Source organism: Platalea leucorodia, assembly GCF_965183815.1.
Source record: "Platalea leucorodia genome assembly, chromosome: 7".
Taxonomy (NCBI): Eukaryota; Metazoa; Chordata; class Aves; order Pelecaniformes; family Threskiornithidae; genus Platalea; species Platalea leucorodia.
In genome coordinates this window covers 22,416,557-22,441,558 of record NC_138829.1, presented here as the reverse complement: position 1 = coordinate 22,441,558, position 25,002 = coordinate 22,416,557, and positions in this window count along the sequence as shown.

The following is a 25,002-nucleotide window of genomic DNA, read 5'->3' as shown; positions in this document are numbered from 1 at the left end:
GCCTACATTTTCATCTTCAGATTGAGCTGTTCTGGCCTGAGACTGCCTAATTTGGATTGCAACATGCTGTAGAGACATATTTACTTTTTTTCCCATGAGAGTTGATAAAGGAAAGCAATTGAAACAATTCAGTTTCAAGTTCTGTGAAACTTTGATGTTTTACTTGACCTCACAGTGTCCCCTAAAGTACCATATGCCATTTGTTTCCTATTATTGCACTTGAACATACATACAAATATCTAAGACTGATCCAAAATCACCAAATACAGTAAAGAGATCTGAGTGCATTTTAGATGGCCTATGATCAGGGCCACAGGCCTGTTTTTGCTGGGATTCCACAGACACTGATGCTTTTATCTGGATGAATCCGCTTTTCATTTAATGGAAAACCCACACTGATATGATTTATGATGCCAAGTTCACAGCATGATCTGGACTGTAGACAACAAATCTCTGAAGTATGAATTCTGATTTAGCATTTGTGTGTGTGTATATTTATATTTCCTTTTGTAAAACAACTGTGTATGTATACAGAACTAAAAATATCTAGTGATATTGATAGAGGCATAATAATGAAAAATGACCACTTTCTCAGTGCATATTGCTGGGTTACTCTGGTTATTTCTATCTGATTTCTCTATTTAAGTGGCTGGGCAATTTACATGTCCATTCCTAGTTTTATAGCTTTCAGTCTCAAAGCGCTCATATTGTACATTCTACTGTCATTCTTTCTTAACTTTTGAATACTAAACTGTAACATTTCATGGGCTCCATCACTGAATAGCAGGGCTGTCCTGCATTTTATTACTGTTTCTTTCACATACTCGGTTAATGAAACTGATGAATGATATTGAGAATTAAGATGATGACAACATAAAATAGTAATGCAACTATTTCATATGCTATTGTTCATCGTTCAACATACTAAAGCTTCCACATTTGACTTATTTGTTTCTCAAAGATACTAAAGTCAGTTAGGAGAATTTTTACTACTTTTCTTTCCCCTCATCTTCGTTTTTGATTAAAATAAAGGTTAGTACCATCAGCTAACTTGCCTTCTCTTCTTATTGAGGTACACAGGGTCTGAGGGATAGAGCACCTTTTCTTCATGTAATCTTAATCCACGATATATGACAATGAGGATGTGGTAGATTCTTAGCATGTAACAACAAGTGATTAATCCTTTGGTATCCTTTACAGCCTCTTACAGAAACAGAATTAAGTTTTACACATCAACAGAGGAACAGCTGCGGAATTGCCCCAAAGCTTCTCTGAGGTGCCATTATGAAAAATCCCCTACAAAGCAGTGTCTGATTCCAATGTGAAACAAATATCACTAAAATTTTAACAATATGGTTCAAAGACAAGTTTTCTACGGTAAGGGCTGAATGGGACTCAATATGTTTGCTCTTATGCATTATGTATAGTTCCATACGGCTTATGCATAACACATAAAGACATACCTATTCATATAGAATCATAGAATCATAGAATCGTCAAAGTTCGAAAAGACCCTTAAGATCATTGAGTCTAACCATTAACCTAGCACTGCCAAGTCCATCTATACCATGTCCTCAAGCACCACATCTATCCGGTCTTTAAATACCTCCAGGGATGGAGACTCAACCACTTCCCTGGGTAGCCTCTTCCAATGCTTGAATACCCTCTTGGTGAAGAAGTTTTTCCTAATATCTAACCTAAACCTCCCCTGGCACAGCTTGAGGCCATTTCCTCTTGTCCTATCACTCATTACTAGGGAGAAGAGACCGACCCCCACCTCGCTACAACCTCCTTTCAGGTAGTTGTAGAGAGCAATAAGGTCTCCCCTCAGCCTCCTCTTCTCCAGGCTAAACAACCCCAGTTCCCTCAGCCGCTCCTCATAAGACTTGTACTCCAGACCCTTCACCAACTTCGTTGCCCTCCTCTGGACACGCTCCAGCACCTTAATGTCCTTCTTGGAGTGAGGGGCCCAAAACTGAACACAGTACTCGAGGTGTGGCCTCACCAATGCCAAGTACAGGGGCACTATCACCTCCCTAGTCCTGCTGGCCTCACTATTCTTGATACAGGCCAGGATGCCATTGGCCCTCTTGGCCACCTGAGCACACTGCTGGCTCATGTTCAGGTGGCTGTCGACCAACACCCCCAGGTCCTTTTCCTCTGGGCAGCTCTCCAGCCACTCCTCCCCCAGCCTGTAGTGTTGCATGGGGTTGTTGTGACCCAAATGCAGGACCCAGCACTTAGCCTTGTTGAATCTCATGCAGTTGGCCACGGCCCAACGATTCAGCCTGTCCAGGTCCCTCTGCAGGGCCTTCCTATCCTCCAGCAGATCGACACTTCCACCCAACTTGGTGTCGTCTGCAAACTTACTGAGGGTGCACTCAATCCCCTCATCCAGATCATCAATGAAGATGTTGAACAGGACTGGCCCCAACACTGAGCCCTGGGGAACACCACTCGTGACCAGCCGCTAACTGGATTTGACTCCATTCACCACCACTCTCTGGGCTTGGCCATCCAGCCAGTTTTTAAGCCAGCGCAGAGTGCACTTATCCAAGCCATGAGCAGCCAGCTTCTCCAGGAGAATGCTGTGGGAGACAGTGTCAAAGGCCTTACTAAAGTCCAAGTAGACAACATCCACAGCCTTCCCCTCATCCACTAAGCGGGTCACCTTGTCATAGAAGGAGACCACGTTAGTGAAACAGGACCTCCCTTTCATAAACCCATGCTGGCTGAGCCCGATCCCCCAGTTGTCCCACACTTGCTGCATAATGGCACTCAAGATGATCTGCTCCATGACCTTCCCCGGCACCAAGGTCAGGCTGACAGGCCTGTAGTTCCCCGGATCCTCCTTCCGACCCTTCTTGTAGAGGGGCTTCACATTTGCTAGCTTCCAGTCATCTGGGACCTCCCCGGTTGACCAGGACTGCTGATAAATGATGGAGAGTGGCTTGGCCAGCTCCTCTACCAGCTCCCTCAGTATCCTCGGGTGGATCCCATCTGGCCCCATGGACTTGTGGGCATCCAGGTGGAGAAGCAGGTCAGTGACTGCCACCTCTTCAACAACTGGGACTTCATTCTGCATCCTATCTCCATCTCCCAGCTCAGGGGCCTGAAAACCCCGAGGATGACCAGTCTGACTATTAAAGGGTGAGGCAAAGAAGGCATTAAGTACCTCAGCCTTCTCCTTATCCTTTGTGGCAAGGTTACCTTCCGCATCCAACAAAGGAGGGAGATTCTCCCTGGCCCTCCTTTCGTCACTGATATATTTATAAAAACTCTTTTTGTTGTCTTTAACGGCGGTGGCCAGTTTAAGTTCCAGCTGTGCCTTCGCCTTTCTGATCTTCTCCCTGCATAACCTCACAACATCTTTGTAATCCCCCTGAGTCACCTGCCCCTTTTTCCAAAGGCGGTAAGCTTTCCTTTTTTTCCTGAGTTCTAGCCAAAGCTCTCTGTTCAGCCAGGCCGGTCTTCTCCCCCGCCTGCTCGACTTGCGGCGCATGGGGACAGCCTGCTCCTGTGCCTTTGAGATTTCCTCCTTGAATAACATCCAGCCTACCTGGACTCCTTTGCCGTTCAGGACTGCCTCCCAAGGGACTCTGTTAACCAGACTCCTAAACAATCCAAAGTCCGCCCTTCTAAAGTTCAGGGTAGCGGTCTTGCCGACCCCCTTCCTTACCTCTCCTAGAACTGAAAACTCTATCATTTCATGGTCGCTGGGCCCAAGACAGCCTCCGACCACCACATTGCCCACCAGGCCCTATCTGTTCGTAAACAGGAGGTCCAGCAGGGCACCTCCCCTGGTTGGCTCACTTACCAGCTGCGTCAGGAAGTTATCTCCCACACACTCCAGGAACCTCCGAGACTGCTTTCTCTCTGCTGTGTTGTATTTCCAGCAGATATCTGGTAAGTTGAAGTCTCCCATGAGAACAAGGGCTAGGGATTGTGAGACTTCAGCCAACCGCTTGTAGAATACTTCATCTGCTTCCTCGTCCTGGTTGGGTGGTCTGTAACAGACTCCCACCAGGATATCTGCCTTGTTAGCCTTCCCTCTGATCTTTACCCATAAGCACTCAACCTTATCATTACTGTCATTAAGCTCTAGACAGTCAAAACACTCCCTAACATATAGATACATACTAGTCTGATTCAAATGAAAGACAATAAAACTGGAAAAACAGATGTTTTAAAAAAAACTTATCCAGATGCACTTATAAAATTATTTTAGGAAAAAAAAAGTAAACAGTATAAACTCTTTAGTAATGAATATATCTCCACAAGACTTATACACTCCACAGACTGAATTCTTGAGGCATTTAACAAAGGGACATCTTTATGTCTAGATGTCTAGAACTAAAATGAAAACTTCATTAATGATGAGACTAACAATAATAATAAAAGTTTCCATATAACTAGGAGCTTCATCCAGCTTTCTAAAAGAAATGTTACAAAAGCTGTTAAAAACATGAGAGTCACGAGTAGAACTGAGCAACCTACCCCTGGCAAATCAGCAGTTTCAATAAGGCTAGTCATAAATTTGGATTGAATTTGCAATTACTTTTGGCTGAATCAAAATATTTATGCTACAGAAATGTCAAAACAGTTTGACATTTACTCAACAAAGTGTACTGGCATTTTTGAGACATTATGCTTTTAAAGTCTTGTAAAGACAGACAGGGACAAGCAAAAGCAAGATTCATGCACTAACTGGAGGAATGAGCCCTTTTTTTGTCCGAAAGTCCATTCAAGACATGGGAGAGACAGGCTTAAATCTCTCCTTTGCTTCAGAGGGTCAGTTCCCTGATTATCCTTAATTTGTGATTAAGGAACTGGGAGTTGACAACGTCTTCTGGTATCAATATTTTATTTTCTAGGCATGCACAGTATCTTTTGAAGGAAGAGAGAGAGAAAGAGAGAACAGTTTCATGGTGTAACAGCTGAGATTTTTGCCTTGATTTATATTTACTTTCTGTTAAATTTGTTAAATTCCAATTATTTTCTGTGAGTTTTTTTTTGTTGTTGTTGTTTTTGTTGTTTTTTTGTAATGGCAAGTAGAGATATCAAGAAGCTAAGTGAATTGTGCAGGCAGATACAAAGTCAGTGACAAAATCAAAAGGAGAATCAGTCTCATTCCTATGCATTAAGTAATAGTCCATGGTTTGACTCAGTTCCAGTGCCTAACATTTATATTCCAGTTGCACAGGAAAGGTGAACATATTGCTACATAAAGTGATGGCTATGAAATGAAATATTATTCACAGCGATTGATGAACCCAGAGACTTTTTAAGAGTTTTGAGTTTACCAGAATTATTCTTCATGGGATGGTGGATAGTAACACAGGTTTTCAGTATTTTTCAAATATTTCAGTTCATGTATATGAAATTTACACCAGAATCCAAAACATTAAAAAAAAAAAAAAAAAAAAAAGAAAAAGTTCTTGATCCATAAAGTTTGCTTGTCAAAGTGTGCCACTAAGGTCATTACCAAGAGATGGCACAAGTGATGGCTGGTCATCCTGACAGTCTTAGCACATCAACTCCTGGAGCAGTTTTCTGGAGGGACTCAATAGATAATGAGGTGGCTTGATGCCTTTTTAAAGATCCTCTCATCTATAAAGGAACATCAGGAGTAAAAGTCCAAAAATATAGGATTAAAATCTCTAGTCCATAATAGAAACACACAGAAGCAAACAACATAATACTGAATGGGAGATGATACAGAAGCCGAGAACTGATCATTAAGGGTTTTGAAAAGTAAAGACAAATAGTCTGTGTTTGGTGTGGTAGCAAAATAGCAGCCAAGAGAAAACAATGTGGGACACAGATAAAACAAGAAGCAAGTATAATTGTCTTTGCAGCAGCCTTTGGACGGCATAACCGTCAGTTATATTAGCAGACACATACAACCAAAGATTCAGCTGTGAAATAACAGTGATAAGGGGCAACTAGTAGAGGAACACCTTCGGCTGGGGCTGCACGGCTAGAAGGCGCGTCCCCTGGGTGGTGGATAGGGGATCCCTCTCTGGAGGGTGCACCCGATAAAATTGAAGAAGGTGCCGCGAACAAACGCAGCCTAAGGGAAGGCCACCCTGACAGAAAAACCACTGGCCCTCCAAGTCATAGGGGTTGGGCAGGAGGCCAACTACCTCCTCCCGGAAAAAAAAAATAAAAAGTTGCAGAAACGACGAGCATCAGAAATGGCGGGGATGGAGAAAATCGGTAACGAAGTGAGGAGGAGGAGATGGAGCTGGATCAGTCGTGTCCTGAGGGGGAAACCGACGGAAGACTGCGCTGTGGCCCTTGACTCCAGAGCACGCAGCCGCAGACCGATCGAAGTGGAAGAACGATGCTTGCGCCTTGTGTGCCTCCTGGCACTGAGAGAATTCAGATTCAGATCAGTAGAGGAACATGTTTTCTTATTAAAAAGTTGTTTGATATGCACTGAGGATCTAGACACCATACACATGCAACATAATTCTATAATGCAGGTCACTATGCTTTCCTCCACTTTCAGTGACAGAACACTTTCTTTTCTGTCCTTCCCGGCTTTTTCACTGCTGAAAAATTCATTTACTTTCTTCTTCATATGCGAAATTTCAATTTTACTTCTAGTAAAACTGTGTGGAAGTGTTTGGAAAATAAATGCCAAGACATACAATATATACTATGTTTCAGTATCCATTTTCATAAGTACCTGGTGCACAATCTTTTTTTAAAACAGGTTAGGATTACAAAGTGCTGGGCTGGGCTGAAATTATATTCCTTCCAAGTATGAGGTATTTAAATTTAGTCACGTGGTTTGAGGCATTATGTAAAGCATTGGTGAAATTCAGACACAAGATTTTGTCTAAAGTTGATTTCCCACCCTGTATATATTTCCCTTGCTTGAGATTTGAGTTAGGCAGAAATTTCCATTTCAGCATCAACAATGAAGTTAACATGACCAGTCTATGCCATAATAATATAAATCCTCTCCCCCAAAGAATAACAGCAAGCTTAGTGTTTTTATTGAGACAAAACTTGATGATTTGCATGGAATTTCACATGCTACTTTTGAGTTTGTTTGATGTTGAGAGCTTGAAGCTAAACTCCAAGATAGGAAACACCATATGAATCAAAACAAAAGGGAATTTTCATCCCTCCAGACTGAAAATGTTGACTTTTTGGTGAGCTATAATTACAAGGCCTCAATCTTTTCTCATTCATACTGTGAAGTGAGAGTAGATAGAAAGACAGAGAAGGGTGACAGCATAAATAAATAAATAAATACTGAATCAGCCCAGAGTATGTTCAGATGGAAGTATTCTTCTTCAAATAATAATTTTGAAAAGGTAGAATTTGCTGAAAGTATTTTTGATAACATTTCCCCATAGCAGTACCATGTAATGAGGCAATTCTGTAATTGTAACAAATTTAACACAAATTTATATAAATCTTTTTGTTTTAACTTAAAGCAAGTAAAAATAGTAAATTAGCACACAGGGATGGTTTACTGTAGTTGAAGTCAAGAGTGAAACTCATGCTGATCTCAACAGAGAAAAGTAATAAAAAAATCTTCCTCTTTATAAGCAGAATCCTCCATTATGAGCTCATTTTCTTAAGTCAGTGTCACAATAAAGAAGATTATGAATGGATAATAAAAATACAGCTATGCACAGAAAAGTAAGCAGAAGTCATTCTTGTATCCAGCAAAGCCAATGAATGTCTAGCTACTTAGTAGGTGAAGACTCAGCTCTTCAGTAAAAGCTCTTATAGAGCCCATTAATAATACAACAGAGAAAAGGGCTGATGAATTCTTTTGAAACCGTATTAAAACGGGTCAACTCACTCTCCTGAACAAGGCAAGAAAATAGTCATGAGCTGACTAAAGCTAAGAGCTGACATAATGATGGATGGCCAAATGGTTTTACCACAAAAAGAATAACCTGTCCCCAAACAGTAGAACCCAGTTCTCAAGCATAAATATACTGACCCAGCCCACAACAGAAAATGGAGAATAAACCAGTTTAAATTGAAGGCCCTCACAATTATTACTTTTATTCATATACTCTCAGTGATTCTCTCCACTGAGGAAAGAGAATATGAATAAAAGATGAGAGCCATGTAAGCGCTTTTGCAAAAATAATTTCCTTTGATTTTCTTCCCGTAGATGTATTAATAAATATTCATTTATACTTTATATATTTTTTCTTAAATGTAAAAGTTCCATATCAAGCAACGTTCAAACCTCTATCTCCTCTTGAAATAAACAGTTCTGTTCCAAATGTAGTTTTGAGGTATCTGTGTTTTCTCACTCAGGAACACAAGCAGTTTGGAGAAAACAGTTTTTCATTAGAAATATAGACAGTCTTATTTTTTAGCAAAACATTCCGTTTGTGGGGAAGAGATTGTTTGCAGATGATTTCTTAAAGAAATGTTTTTGCTCATTGCAGAGTCTGTTTTTCCATCTTTCAGTCCCACTTTAATAACTTTTGAAACTTATTCTGTCCTTAACAAAATATACAGGAAGGGTTCCAGTCTCATGGATATTCTGTTCATTTTCAGTATATATGAAAATTTTTACATGAGTAGATAGGGTGAACTCTATTATTTGAGAAAAATGTAGTCTGAGTTTAGAAGTTCTGCTTGGAATGCTGGATCATCAAAAGCAACAACAGTATGCCCCGCATCTTTCCCAGATGATAATTTGATGATGCAGAAGGTAACTTCAGGTGTTGTTGGAAGGGTTAATGGAGCTGTAATGGAAAGAATCAGAAAAATTACTGCAGAATAGTACAAAGAAAATGTCAAATAGACAGTTGAAGTTATTTTAACAGGGAATTATGTTAAGAGACACAAATTCAAAGAAAATAAGATTTAATTTATTCCTCTGCTCATAGCACATTTTACTCTTAATTTTATTTTTCAAAACTAAAATAAGCATAAAAAAGAAAACACAAATTTTTTTTACAATCTATTTTACTTTTTTTTCATCTTTCTGAGAATTAGATTGATTCTGAAACAAAATAAAAATTTTGAAACAAAATTTTGAAATAAGCTTTTAGGTAAAAAAGTCAACATTATATTTATCTCTCACTTTATGCTTTTTTTTTTTTTTTGTCAAAATTCCTTTCTAAATTTAACTTATTCTAGTCATTTGGACAGAATCTAATCTGACCTTACATGATTAGAACACTAGAATATTACATATATATAACACTGCAAAGTGTCACCTTTAAAGAAAAATTGTACTAAAAAGAGTAACAATAGGCCTCAAGTGTTAAATACATGCATATGTTCATATGGTATAAGCATGCATACAACAGACAGATAAATGGTTTAAGAAAAATGCATTGAATTGTTTTTCATGGCTATATAACTATGTCTACATTATGTGGAAATGTGAACCTTTCTTATATTGTCTGGAATATATTTGTCATTGGAGGTTTTGCCAGGAGTCATGATAAAAGTTCAACAGAGTTATCTCACTTGCTTTACTGTATCAGACCACAATCTCTGTTTCCTTCCAGGTTCCTTGAGTTCCTGAGCTCTTTCTCACCTCAGTCAACTGCCATTCCCTGTTACTTACGGATTTTTTTTCACCATCAGATTTCATTAATTTTCTTCCTACTAATTCTTATCTGCTTGACTTCATCTTGCGAGTAGGCTTTGTAACACACTGAAGAGGGATAGAAACTGTGACTAACCTTCATCTCAAAGGCTTCACCTAAAGCCATCATCAATATATTCACGGAACAATGAAAGTGAATCAGGGACTTCTGAGCATGTCTGAGAAGAAGAATTGGCAGCCAGAAGGGAGGATGAAGAGACTGCAACAAATTCTGGTTTTGTTTTTGGTTTTGTTTTTTCTCTAAACAAAATCCCTCTGGCAGCCCTGGATGAGAGGAATGTTCATTAATTAGCATAGAAGATGATTGCCTGCTTTAGTGAAGCAATTCTACACCATTCAGATTCTACATCTCCCCCTAAAGCTACAGCAGGGAATTTGGTTTCATCAGTCATAACGTGATGAAATGAAGCAGGGCCTGTTTTAAATGTTACAGAAGTGTAAATTAGAACAAGCTTTGTGGTACTTTCAAAATCTGCTGAATGTCTTTTTTTTATTTTCTGGGATGCAAGGGGAGACAGAAACCAAATACATGCCAGCCTATCATGGAAACATTTGTAACAATATCTCAGTCACAGACTTGAAGGTGGTTCTCAGATCTTTCTGTGGCCCAGGATAGGTCTTTGCACTGTTAGAAATTTGAGACATTGAAGGTTAATTCTCCAAAGTGAGGTAAAACCAGTTTATAGAACTTATTTATTCCTTGTTAAATAGTATTCTCTGTTTGGATGTATGATGGAGATGGTAATTTCCAAACAAATGGATCTAAAAAAAATGATCCCCAAAACAACATACTAGTCTGGACTACTTTTAGTTTTCTTTGAAAGCTTTCTAAAACATACTTAACATATAGACATAGTCAGTTGAGCTTAGCACACAATGTAGATTTTAATTATATGAACCTGAAGCTGTTATTTATACTACACACAAAAGATTTTTTGTCTTCTTTCTTGAACACATTCTGGCCTGAAAAGCTTTCTTCTCAGAATTATCTTCAGGTGTCTTAAATTACTGTGGAGGAGTTGAATGCACTCAGCAAGATGTAGAACTCATATCCACTGCCCATGTTTTTAGTATGGTACATATATTAAATCACATTAGTTTAGAAGCCAGAAGATACCTCTGATAGGTTTCTGCTAATGCAAACTTGATTCCATGCCCATATTTTTCTTCACTGAAGCAGTAAGCCACTGAACTCTGCCTGAACTCAGATTCTCAGAACACTGCAGTACATATTTGATGCATTCCATCCTGTTCATATTTAATTTGTATTTCTTTTTATTTTAATTTTACAAAGTGTATTATCACTTACTACCCAGCTAAGCAAGAGAGACTGTGACCAGTTCTGTTCTTTGCTCAGGAATCTGAACTCTATTAAGACATGTTCCAGGAAAACCTATCTCACAAAATACTATTCCACCCTCAAACATTTTTCCACAAACTCTGAAAACCAAGAAGACAAAGACCTGTGACATGAAAATTCTATATTATGATCAATAATTCATGTTCAAGATGTCATTTCAACAGCAAGATTCATGACATTAGCAAGTGCTAATAATAGGTACCTTATTTTCTTGAGTGTATTACATTTGAATGAACTTCTTCATTTAAAAATGGGATATATTTCTCAAGATCTAGTTTTCCAGAAAATTTGTTTCCTGTTCTGCAGAAATGAGAAAAAATAGAAAGGAAATTGTTCTGATAAGTAGCAGACTGACGCTGGAATTAACTGGTAAACTCATGTTCTCGTAGGCTGTGATGAACACAACAAACTTCTTACGCATGTTAAAATCCCATGACCCTCTTCCAAGAGTTATAAGTACTTCAGCTCACTGAAATCAGGCTAAATATGTTTTGCAGCTTCAATTGCATGTCATTTCTTTCTTCAGTTCCTCATCTGCTTGAGTTGTACAGTATTTTTAAATACCTGCTGTGTTTAGCTTTGGTGTTAATTTCAGTGAAATGATCACCAGAATAAGTTTCTATTCAAACACACAAAATAATGTAGTCAAATGGCATCCAGGTTAATCTCAGAAACATACATAGGGCAAAAAGACCAGAATACTTGGTTAATCATCATCACTTTTGATCATCACTTATGAAAGAAAATTGCTTCCCATTTTCTGTACTAAAGAGATCCAAAGTTCAAAAACAAATACAGTCTAGATTCTCTCAAATGCTTATAAATTATGTTATTGGGCAATAAAATAGCATGATCTGAAGAGGTAAATCCACAAAGGAAAGTATTTGGAAAATTGTCCTTCTTACTTTGATTGGTGCCCTGGCTTTTGAGGGAAGGGAAGGGGGAAAGGAGCTAACCTAGAGCTGGCTGCAGAGTGTTAGTCTCAAAGGCAGACAGCTCTGCTGTAAGGATACAGTATATCTCCTGAAGTAAATCTGAATAAGGATTTAACAGGCATTTGCAGTCATTTATAATTGTTGAAAAATTGTGCTGCTTATCATATTTAATAGGGTAAGAAGTTAGTTTGTTGCCCTTGAGGGACAGGTGGTTTCAGCAGAAAGGCACTATGTAGACAGTTCCTCTCTGTTCTACAAATACGGAATAGGCCTTCATGAGCCACTTGTAACAGTGCTGAGCTCTTTTGATGAAGTTGAAAATGCAGGTGTTGTAATAAATTTTTTACAGCTTTGTAAGCCAAATCTGAACACAGCTTTAAATAATTCTCTTTCCTTCTACCTTATTTGCAGGTCTCTTAATTATACCTGAAAATAACTGGATATAAAATATCTTCAGCTTTCATATATTTTTCACTGTAATTTCAGTTGAATTAGGAATTCTGTGGTTATTTTATTTTATTTTATTTTATTTTATTTTATTTTATTTTATTTTATTTGAGCTATCTGACATATTTTGACTGATAGGAACTGCTAAGCATACTGGTTACCAAACTGATAAACAGTGGAGTGTAATTCAAAATAATTAGTTAGTTAATATTGGTAGTATCCTTTTTTTTTCAAATAAATGGAATTTACCACAGTTTTAATTCAAACAATCCACTAGACTGCTTCTTGTTTGCACTTTTGTTTCACTATTTGTACAATCTACAATGAAAACTTTAAACATTCTAAAGCATGAATGAAATTTGAGGATGTGTGCAAACTTTAGGTAAATACTTTTAAATTTTTAATGGAAATAATTATTTCTAGTTCAGTTTTTTTTTCTGATTCAGTATAACTCACAGGAGATTTTGTAGAAGCCTTTTTAATACTATTAGTTTTAGCCTGTAACATTAGTTGTCATGCTGATGAAATAGGAAGAGCTTTGACCTAAAGGCAAGATGTGGCAAAAATTCACCACCATTTCATTGTAGTGAAGAAGACAACACCTATAGGTGTTAAAGTGTTTTCACTTAAAGAAACGTCATGTACAGCTAATATTAATTGGGATAAATCCTAGTTGTGTTTAAAAGGAAGTATAAAACTTCCCTTGACATCACTTTTTGTGGAGTCAGGCATTCCCCCAAATATTTTGATTGCTGGTTTTCATACATAATATCCGTTATTATGATAATGTTGTGAGGTATAGTTGTTACCATAATGTTGGTGGCAATAGTTGTTACCGTATTAAGCACAGGTCAAATAAAAGGGAAAAAAAAGCAAAAAAAAATCTATTTTCTTTTTGTCATTGTTGTTTGATCCTGTCCTTTTGATAAACTCACCAGGTTAGACTCTTGTATTTCACCTACAGGTAAGCTGTTTTCACCAGCTACTGTTGGAAGATGGTTTTATGGGTCTCTACGTTCAGTTGCTCCATAATTCTTTTTCAGTGAATGGTGAAAGAATGTATTTGGTTATGCAAAAGTTAATTTGGAATACACTGGAGAACTGTCAGTTTATCTTCACCCAGAGCTGATAAGCAACCTAAGGCAAAGGATCCACCTGGATTCTAACTACGCTGCAAGCTGTGTGAGCAATTTTCACCAAAAGAATCATGAGATTTTGGTGAGGATTTCATATGTATAGATTAATATGCATTGGTAAGGTAGAGGAAGTTTGGGACAACAGCTATGTAGGAAACTGAGCTAAATTAAAGAGAAGTCATATCAGCATTGTAAACAACTGAATCATTTGATTTCTCTTTCTAAATTTCCAAAAATCATATTTTAGCTAAGGATAAGAAAATGTGAAATTTGAATAAAGGAAAACAAAATTATTGAGCATGAAAAAAGAAAGGCTCTGGTGAAGAATGCTGGTTAAGTAGAGATGAGTGCTTTCATTGAAACAGGACACACTACACTCCAGCTGAAAGAAGTATAGCATTTCCCAGGAAAAGAAACTGTTGTTTTGAGAATAAAAATAACATATGTCCTGACCATTGGGTGACACTATTTTTGCATTTGATACTTTTATTCTGTGGAAATATTTCTAGCAAATTACACTCTTTTGGAAGACAGCAAACAATTTGAGTTGGAAAAGTAATCCATAAAAATAAACACAATCTGGTCATCGTTTCTGCTTTTTCCTTTGCTATTCACAGAAACTGGGAGGTGCTAAGTATTTTCACAGGAGTGAAAGAATACAAGTCAGCTCTTCATCACTTATGATTGGCTCTTAAAGTATTGTCATGGAAATGAAAATCATTCCTTTCACTCAATTTTGTAGGCAATCAAACTGCATAATTCAGCATTTCTTTGTTACCATACTAATCTGATGTGAACCTATGAAATACTGTTTAGTCCCTCATATTCATTACTTTTTGCCATAGAATACATGCTGCAAAGATCAATGAATGATACATACTTGTATTCATTAGATGTGACTTAAATCTACTGAAGAACAATTCAGTCAAAGATGGTAGAAGCCTTTTAAAATCATGATTAGTCTGAGGGGATAAAGAAATTGTTGACAATATGTCTGAAATGAAATTGGAGATTTTAAAAAGGGGTAAAATCGGCATCTGTCTCCTACCATGTCTTTACTAGGGAGGAAAAAAAAGTTTCTAATCTTTCCAAACAGTGTTCAACTTTTAGAACATATATAAAAAATCTAGAAGGGCCGCTACAGCTTAAAGCACAGATCCATCGATTTTAAGGTCAAAGAGAACTACCATGATCATCTTATCTGACCTACAAAATAACTTAAGCTATTAAATTTCACCTCTCATTCCTGCAATAGGGTAATTATTCTTTCCTGCCATGTAAGTGAATGTTATTGAGCCAAATGTGAATTGCTTTGTTTGTCCTTGGAAAGACCATCTAGAAAAGGTGCTACTATCATGCTATAAACTAATTCAATTTATTAAATTTGTCTGAGTTACTTGCTTCCTCGCAGTGAGATTTCTTCAGTCCTTTAGGTTTCTTCTACAGAATACAAGCAAAAGGACTGCTTATATCCCCAAGGAGAAAGAAAGTCCATGCAAAGCTGGAAGTTATCTGATTGCATCTATCCTATTTCCTTCAGACCAGCAGCTTAGTTTAGCAGAACCCTGAATCAGGCCTGCAATGTTAGGATTTATCTACATCCATGTTTTGCCACAATTCAATGATACTGGTCTAGGAAAAGTACATTTTCTATTACTAGATTGCTACTTCCAGCATTTTTAGAACTCCATAATCCCATCCATACATTACACAGGTTTTCAGTCAAACGTATGTATAATTAAGCATACATTGCCCAAATGTTTGGTTGTTGTTTCTAAATAGCTTTAATATCCTAAAATCTAAATATATAGAAAAGGGGACAGGAAGCCCTTGTTATTATTACATTTTATCCTTTTGTTTTAAAAAGATGAGTATTCAGGCAATTTTCCATGAGCTTGTCATATTTCTTCCAGTAAAAACAAGAACCTCAGGTTGCTAGAACACAGTATTTATGAAGGTTGCTGGATTTCCTCAAAGGTTGCTGAGCTGGCATCATGGACTTGGAAGGGTTTAACTTTCTTCCTACAGATTTTAAATTTGACATTCCTGGGATTACCTTTGAATGCAATAAATTTCTAATGCCATCTTTTAATAAGTTGCTTGTGCATATGTATAATTTCAAGCATATGAAAGGTGTTACTGAAGGCCATGAAAACCTTTGTGCACTTAAAATTACATCTATGCCACACTGCCTTGCAGCACCAAAACTAAACCCTAGATACTTTGGCACAGGATAAGCAGGAAAAGGATGATACAGGAATTTGACAAGCAACTGATATGAAGGGACATTTTGCTTATTTGTATAACATGTATGTAAAACCAAGCACATCCTCTGTTCAGTATACAGACACAGGGAATTTCCTATACCTGCTTTTTGGGGTGACCCTGCTAAGATTTCCTACCAGAGTGTTCTCAAACAGGTCTCCAAAACTGGACACTTGTGCCATTACCTAACTTGGTCCTGAGCCTAAGCAGCCAAACTCCCAGGATGCACTCAGAGCACTGATCTTTGCCTTTTTTAATAAATTTAAACAATGCCCTGTAGCATGTTAATTTTCTTGATGATTACTCGATTGTATTGCAGGCAGACGGATGAGTAAATATGGTAGCTGTATCCTGTTAATCAAGGGCAAAATGAATGATACTAAGAAATCTGACTCATCCTGACTTATGAACCTCTGTCTCTATTGTGATTATCTATAGTTCTCCTCTTCATCCTGTAGCTGGACCAGCCAACACATTCACCCAGTCAGTCCGAGGAAGAACTTCCTCAAGAGCTGGCTCATACTTGTGCTCAACAGCTTAAACTTTCCGGTGCTGAGAGCACTAAATAATCTTTATTTGATATCTTTGTTTAGTCCATACCACCTGAGTACTGCAGAATGAATGAATGGTATCGTATTGTGTTTTGTTTCATTTTTAGCTATCCATGTTATCAGCAATTAATGAAAAAAATTAAAGTCAAAGATGTAACAGTGACAAATAACAACCCAGTGAACAACCTGCTGCAAAAACAAAGGACTACTACTTCTTTTGGTCATTTTTGAATATTGATAGTCAAGCAATCATTTTACCTCATCTGGTAAATACCCTTTTTTGCCCTGAGTGACTATCAAACGCCAGGTATGTCAATATGAAATCATTTTGGAATTATAACTGCTGGCTGAGGAAAACTAAGTTCTCAGATTAGTGTAATTTCTCCATTTATAGTTTATCATAGCTGAAGAAACAAGAAACTAATGATCTTGTCACCAGCCTGTCAGCTTTGCCCTTTTAGCTGGTGAAAGGTGAAATAAATCACGCTAGTAAATACCTTGATTATAGTGAAAGCTCAGGAAAATAAAATGATTTCTGAAATCCGAGGTATTTCTCACAAGAAATAGTAATACCATTTTTATTTTATTTACGTGATTTATACTGTTCAGTATTGCTAAAAAGTTATGGAAAAAATGATGAAACAGGTAATTTTGAATAATATGAATAATGCAGATGGATAATTTGACCGCATCTTTTTATTTATGGATAATTTCAAGTTACAAAACAATATATTACAATAGTTACAATATATTGCTTGTAGTCAGTTATGGAAAGTACTCTCAATTGCAGTATGAATAGTACCAGCTATTGTATTGTACAACATAAAAAAAAAAAAAATGCAAGGATGCTTTAATAGTCTGCAATTAATAAAGATAAACTTAGTCCTTCAAAAGTACTAAAAATTAGGATGACTCTTGCTGTTCACAAAAACGTCAATACACTGTTTTGTCTGCTTTTTTAATTTTCTCACTTTTCTTTGCTTGTGTCTTTGTCTGGAACAGTGGTTAACATTACCAAACATAAAATAAGACCTCTTGTTGCATTTCTCACTAACAAAAACTGAGAGGTGTTGGGAAACCTTCTTTAATTTGAGGGTCCAGGCTGATTTCTAAACAAAGTTTTGAGTGAGTTAGGGATAAGTCCAAACCTGGGGTGTTTATCTATACAGAGCTTCTGTTACTGGATGCACATCCATCATACACCTCCACCTATAAAACTCAGTGAGCTGGAGAACACAATGCTGTAAATTTGCTTGTTCAAATAGCCAAAATGGGCATTACTAATCTTCTAATCTGCCTTTCATGGGCTTCTGGTAAACTCACAAGACTCTGAAACACAGACAGTTGTCTGTATGTTGGGCTATTCCTGCAAATCTTTGCTGAAACATTTTGAAGAAAATCCTTAAAACCACTGAAAAATGGAAAGACAAATTTTTCTTCTCTTCAGGAGTAAAGCATGCAGCTAGCTAAGCATGCCTCTATTTTTGGAGTAGTGTGTGTGTTCTCTAGAAACTTTTTTTAGTCATAATTTAACTGAATAAAATAAATACAAATGAAGAAACATTAGAAAATTTTTGAAGTATTAATAAGTTCTGAAAATTTTACCTTGTTACAGCAGCTGGGGAAGCTACATGGGCAGTGGAATTCAAGTGGGTACATGTGTGTGCATAAAACAGTTACTTTTACTTTTTCTTGTATGTATTGTTTATTGTAAAGAGAAAAAGACCTTCCACTGTAACTCAGGTGATTTCATTTGTTCCTTAATATAAACTTCCTTTGTGACTTTAAGAAAGGAGTTTGGATTCTTTGTGCATCATTTCTTTCTCTGCAAATGAGCATAATAAAATTTACTTTCCTCTAGTCATGGTCTACCTTATTTTTCCTTTCAAACTAGAAAATATTTTGAACAGAGATGCTTACCCACTTCATGAAGACACTTAATTTTCCCTTTGAGCCTCTATTTTTTCCAACCAGAAAAAGAATAATAAATAATAATAATAATAATTATTATTATTATTATTATTCAGGATCTATTATCTTGATCAAGAGCCAAAGAAGCAGGCCTTTATTCAGTTTGACTGTCTCCACAAGGAGTTCTCCTTGAAATGATCTGTTTAATAAAGGTTCTGATTTTTTTTTTTTTTTAAATAATTTCCCTCAGGGATTTTTTTTTCCAATGAAAAGCAACCTATTGGTTTTTTTCCCTCTATTTTCTCATATTTTAGAAAAAGCCATGACGGCTTTGGTATCCAGGGTCCCATATAAGTGCCGATGGAAGAGATTATTCAGCTTTTAGGATACCATTACTTAAGCAAAAAATCACTCAGCTTGAAGTAATTATTACTCAGCCCCACAGTAATTATTGCTCATTATAATCCCCATCAGAGAGCTCCTCCTTTTTAATGATTTAATTTGTTCCACTGTCTCCCAGGCCTCTGTGCTCAGAGGGAAGGGGGCATCTCACAGAGGGAGCACGTGGGCCTTTAAGGGCCTCGCACAGCAGGTGGCCTTACTCTGTGAGGAAAATCACGAGCAGGTACCCAGGTTTGGTCCCAGGAAAGGAGAGAGGGTGTGAGGTACATATCTCCAGGAGAGCAGGTAAGTGTTACAGCTGACAGAGGACACTAGGGAGGTGGGATGGTGCTGTCTTCAGCAGGTGAGGAAGCGGTGTAGAGCAGCTGAACGTGGCAGGCCCAGCTGCGCGGCCTGTGGGAGCTGCCAGGGCTGGGGCTGGATCTGGCCTGGCCCTGTGCATACCAGTGGTCTGATTATACTTGGGGAGGGTCTCTGCAATGTTTCGCTTGGTATGCTTCATTTTATTTACTTGTAAGATAGTTTTATGGCCTGCTGACTGTCCATGCCCACACCAATCTGAAGCAAAGTCCTGCAGGTGGCTGTAGATTTGCAAAGGCTGAAATATATATAAACTGCGGTAGAGCATTTCTTTTCCTATGTAAGTCAGTCAAGTCCTGTGGGGGCAAAAAAATCTCAATTTGTATGGCACTGTATTTCTTCTGTATAAACATTGTGGTTATCCACAATTCTGGTGTGTCAGTGAGGCTATGGAATAATGACAATGCTATTCTAGTCCTAAGGAAGTACTTAATTTTTTTTTTTTTAATTAGTATTTTTCGTTCCTCCTTACCAGTTGTGTTAAAGTGATCCATGCCTCAGCCTCTCTTTCAGATGCTCTCTCCACCTCCACTGTGTGGATGTACTCCTGGGCTGTTGATGAGAGAATTTGCAGGGGCCTCCTGCTATTTAAGTAATGGAGGAGACTTGTTAACGTAGTTGTTTCTCAGAGAAATGCTGAGGATGGTTTAAGGCCCATGAAATATTCTCTGAACAGTCATGTAATGCAGGAGGGCTGTGGTTTTTGACAGACCTGATACTATGCCACTGAGGTAATGGGGAATTTTGCTACCGATTGAGGAGAGGAAGCCTTGCATTTCCATGTTAAACAGAGAAGTCATCATACAACTATTCCCAAAATTTCACATTTATCCTCTTTAGCATATCCGTATCATTGCCTCATTGCCCCTTAAAAAAGAGAAAAAAAAAAAAAGGTTTTCTCATTCTAGTTCTTATTTTAATTCTTAAGTAACACTTCCCTTAGGAGCAGTACTATTTTTGAAACACATATTTGAGTCTAATTCATAATATACAGAAATGCCACTTTAATGGAGTCCGAGTATAGAAATTAATATACAAGTTAAATTTATCAGTAAGAATAACTAGTGTAATACTTATTCAAATATACTGCAATGTATACATGTATAAGCATTGTTTATATGTCAGGCAAATTTTAGCCAGATCCCAGTATGTGGATTTACAGAGATCCACTGAAGGCAAGGGAGTTGGCTGTATTTACATAATGTGGATATCAACTTACTTCTGTGAATATCTGCTTTTTATACGTTTACAATATAGTTCTTTTCAGTCAAAAAAACCCCAAACCAAACCCCACCTTTTCCAGAATAACAAATTTAAAAGACTATGAATCTAGATGAGGCAGTTTTAGAAACAAGAAGTGGAAAATTTTCTTTTTTTTTTTTTTTTTTGTCATGAATTAAATTAACTTGTTATTGTGATATATCTTTTAGCCTCAGGCTCATTCTTTTTCTCTCAAGCCAGACCAATAGTATAAACATTGAAGAAGGACCATATGTATAGTTAAAATTTAAGCCACAGAGGGTCACACAAAAATGAAAAGTGCAGCTGTTTACACATTCTTGCAACAGAAACTTTGTTCCGTTGCAGTTAAAGACATTAATTGGGGAGTTAGGTGTGGACAACTGTTTCCACTGGAGAGAGGCATATAATAATGTGGTCTTCTCTCTCTGGATCAAAAGATGCAAGAATTTCAGAATCAGTTGGCTGCTTATTAGTTTGGAAGCTGCTGATGAATGAGATCTTAAGACTATTTGTAATTACTTGCTGTTGTAAGGTTTTAAGTATTCTGTATGGAATCCAGAAGGAAGAATTGCTTAATGTACTTGTGTAATAACTGGAAGCAAAGAGAGGCTGTAAAAACACAAGCTAAACTGTTCAGAGGGACCTGTCAGAAAAAGTATTGTGCCTGAGCTGCAATCAAAGGCTGTGGAACTGTTTGCAAGCATAATGCTTACATTTCTTACTATTTTGGGTAGGATCTTCCTTGCCTTTCTGTGAAAAAAAGGCTTGAAGATCCTCCCTGGATGATTCACAGGAGGATGATGCAGTTCTAAAGGATGACAGAACACGAGTTAGCAAGCAGTGGAATTAATGAGAAGGAATTGGAGAAACCAGATCTTCACAGAGAACTGGATACTCTTCTTCTTTCACTTTAAGATAAATGTCATTGCCAAGATGGAGAAAAAAGACCTTGGCAAAGCAGGAAGACATGCTTTCAAAGAATAACCTTTTATTATTACTTTGTTTTGTGCTATCAGTGAGCTGATTAGTTATCCATTGGCATGCAATATCCTGAAAGGAACAGGACAGGTGACCTGTTCTATGGACAGTTTCAACTTTACTTTCAGTTTGGGAGTTAGGCATATCTTCCTCCCCCAGCCCTTGCTTCTGTGTTGAGTGCTGCTAAATTCATATGAGGTGTCCTGTATTCAGAGTAATGAAATTAAGATGGCTGGGTTTGTGCATAAATACAGGGAGATTTATTTATTGCCTATTCAATGCTTAGTTTCTGCAGAAAGAGTAAAAACCAAAGAGGGGAAATAGGCAACCAAAGTTCAAATCATAATTTCCACTACCTCTCTCTATTGCAGACAGTGTCTGGGATGACCTGGTTCCTAGTTACAAGAGATGAATATTAATAGAAGGAGTTAATAGGACAGTGTGTTCATGTAGTTCCTAAGATTGACTCTTCAGGTCAAAAAGTAGAAATAGAATGAAGGCAGGCATAGGCCATTCTTTTATTTTGGTCATATTGCTGAAGATGGACTTCATATTTATTTTAATGAAGATATTTGTGGCCAGTAACTTAATAGACAATAGAGAGAAAGAAACATCTTCAGATGGGATGGTTCACTGCATTCATGATGCTGTTCTATGAAAAATGATGAATCTAACATCCTTGATTTCAGTAGAAGCAAAATCAAGCTTTAAATGGAGGGAAATGAGGGGGACAGATATATGACGACACAGGTGAACAGAGCTTTCTTTCAGTCAGTACTTTACATGCACATACTCACAAAAAGAACAATGAAAATATAAAGCAAGAAACATTCCCAGTGTTATGGTATTTTTTTATTAAAAGAGCAAAATGAAAAGCTAAGAGTAATGCCAGTTATCAGAGAAGGGGATTAGATTCAGTGTCAAGAATATTTGAAATGTCACCTACTTCAGTTCAAGAAGAAAAAAAAAACAAAAAATCTTCCATCTGCTCATTGTTTTATGCACTGCTTCTTTCAAACATCAAGGTTATTGCTTTCTTTCCCCAGTATTTATGGAAAATATATACAGGCCTGGCTGCAAAGCTGTAAAAATCTGAAAACATAATATAAAACATTCCTGAGTCTACTGTATCAGCAAGATGCAATATACATGCACACATGTGACTGCTAATCTTTTTAAGGTAGATGACATCTTTGGCATTGCAGGCATGAGTAAGTGTTGCTGAAAACAAGTAAGGGCTTCTCAAGTGTATCCAGAATGGCTACATCATATGCATTCAGTGAAGTTCAAGGAAGATGACTTTGACAAAGTGTTTAATGCTGGAGAACAACGTATTCCATTCATGTGAGGGGGAAAATGAGAAAACTAATAATTAATATGAATTATTTTACACTGGTGGGAAATGAACTCAGCTGAGAAAAATACAGGACCATGGCATCAGAGCTGTTGTAACAGTACTCAGAAGATGGATAGGAAGGAAATGCAGCAGCTGAAACTTGAATGTGGAGTTGTGGTCCAGGGTTCTGGGACATTCTTTTTGCCACTGTTATTTTCTTCTTAAAATTTTTTAGTGGTAAACTAAAAAATAAAATAGTTTTACTGGAAACGTATCCTATCTGTAATTCATGACATGTAGTAAAAAGTCAATTTAAGATAATATTGTTTGAAAAGAAGTTGGAACTGCAATAAGAAAAGCATGAAATATATGGAAACCAGTAAGTATGCAATCACCATACTTATTTTCCCCAAACGTATGGAGTATAAATCAAGCAAGGTACAATAAGGTACAATAAGAATTTACCCCAATTAAGAGGTTTATTTTAAATCTTCCCTGAACTTTATTTGGTAGTTCTTGATAAGCCAAGTGACCCCTCCTAAATCAGATGTTGTCTGGTTAGATGGCATCTGCAAAACTCAGAGCTAGTCCAGGTATGCCAGCCTAATGGTCCCATCTGGACCTTAGCCAAGCCTGTCTGATCTCCCTACAAACTCTATCCACAGCCTTACCCTAATGGAATCTTTTAATGGGGATGTAAACCAGTGTTCTGTAATTAGCTCAGCCAGGTCCAGTCTTCAGATCCCCATACAACTATCTCGTCATCTTATTCTGAAAAGAACCCTAACGCTGGCAAAGTCCTGGCTATGTCACTGAAACTAGCACAGTGTTGCCTTCCAGACAAGGAAAATGTTCTGAGCAGAAGCATTATCTATAACTCAGTCATTTCATACTGTTCCTTCCTGAGTCAAATCTGAATCATATTTCCACTCGTTTCACATTTGTTCTTACATAATGTTTCCTCCCAGTCCTACCTTTATTCACAGTGGCTACTGTGAATATAAAACCTTAGTATAGGCCACTTTGCAGGACCTAGCCTCAGCATTAAATCATCAGCTATCCTGAACTCTGATTGCAACTCTAAATTTACCCAAATAATTTCTTCTGGTTCCAGACAAAACTTAACAAAGTATAAACTGTGAACCAAGCCAGTGGTATAACAAAACTCTGGCCTAGGTTTAGAATTACATTTCCATTAGAAAAGGGGCAGGGTTATGGCTAGAATTGGGCTTCATAAACCACTGGTCTTAGGAGTATTAAATAAAAAAAAACTGAGTGGTGTTCTTTCTTGTTTACTTACCTTGCCATTTCCTCAACTGCTAATGCTATATTTTTATCACTGTTCTTTTTTCTTACAATTTACTGTATTCTACCTACATATTTATTTTCCCTACTGAATAACTGCTATTTCATGCTGTAGGAAGTTTCAAGTCCATAAAGGCCACATTCTTTGCCAATTTTAAGAGGGAAAGAGAGAAAAATAATTCCTCCTGGTAATTTTATCATTAGTTTAGTTTTGGTGTATACATTTCATCCTCATTTTCACATGGGTTTATTCAGTCTTCACCTTTATCTTATTCAGGTATCAGAAGACTCTGCCAACAGTTACCCTTTGAGAATTTACTTAGTGCAAGATTTCTTTGCATCATATGTCGTGCAGAATCCTGAATTAATGCTGCTGGCATACTTCAAAACTAACTAGAAGCATTTTCATTATAATAAAAGCTGGCCTGTAGTGCTGTTATGCATTTTCTTCCCTGACACTTAATATCAAAAAAATAAGATTTAAAAAAAACCCAAACAACCAAACCAAACAAAAACCAAGCAAAAAAACCCAAGCCCCAACAATAAAAAAACAACCCTCCCCCAAAACTTTTTGCTTCCTATTTATATGAAGATACTTCCACACCACACTGACAATTTTATTTTCCTTCTTTGAGTCAGGCAGTCTAAAGGCCCAGATACATCACATGTGATGAGAACTTCAATTACTAGTGTGATGAGAAAAGTAAATAGAGTGAATAAGACATAGCTAGTGGATAGTCAGAAGAGATAAGTAGTTATTTGATGTTGTTTATATATGTTTTATTGGGTCATTTGGCAAGTGCTCACATAGGTTTTATATTTGGATGTTTATTTAGAGTAATATATGTGCAGTTAGTTAAGAAAAAGAGAAACTGAAGTGAAACACTGCTTTAATGTTGCTGCCTGCTCTGTATTTCAACAAATGGCAGGAAATATTTCAAAAGTCTGGGTGAATGTATCAGACTTCTTGGATTCTAATGAAACCTCTTATCCAAACTGTAGAATAATAAAATCCTGCAGAATTGTTTGAGAAATATACTGAGTGTGTGCTCATCCTCAAGTCACTGCTGCTGGCTAGGGGCAAGGCAAGGGGAAGGCAAAAGGATGCCATGTAAGACCAAAACCCTGGGAGGAAATAAAGATTTTACACATACGGACACTCCC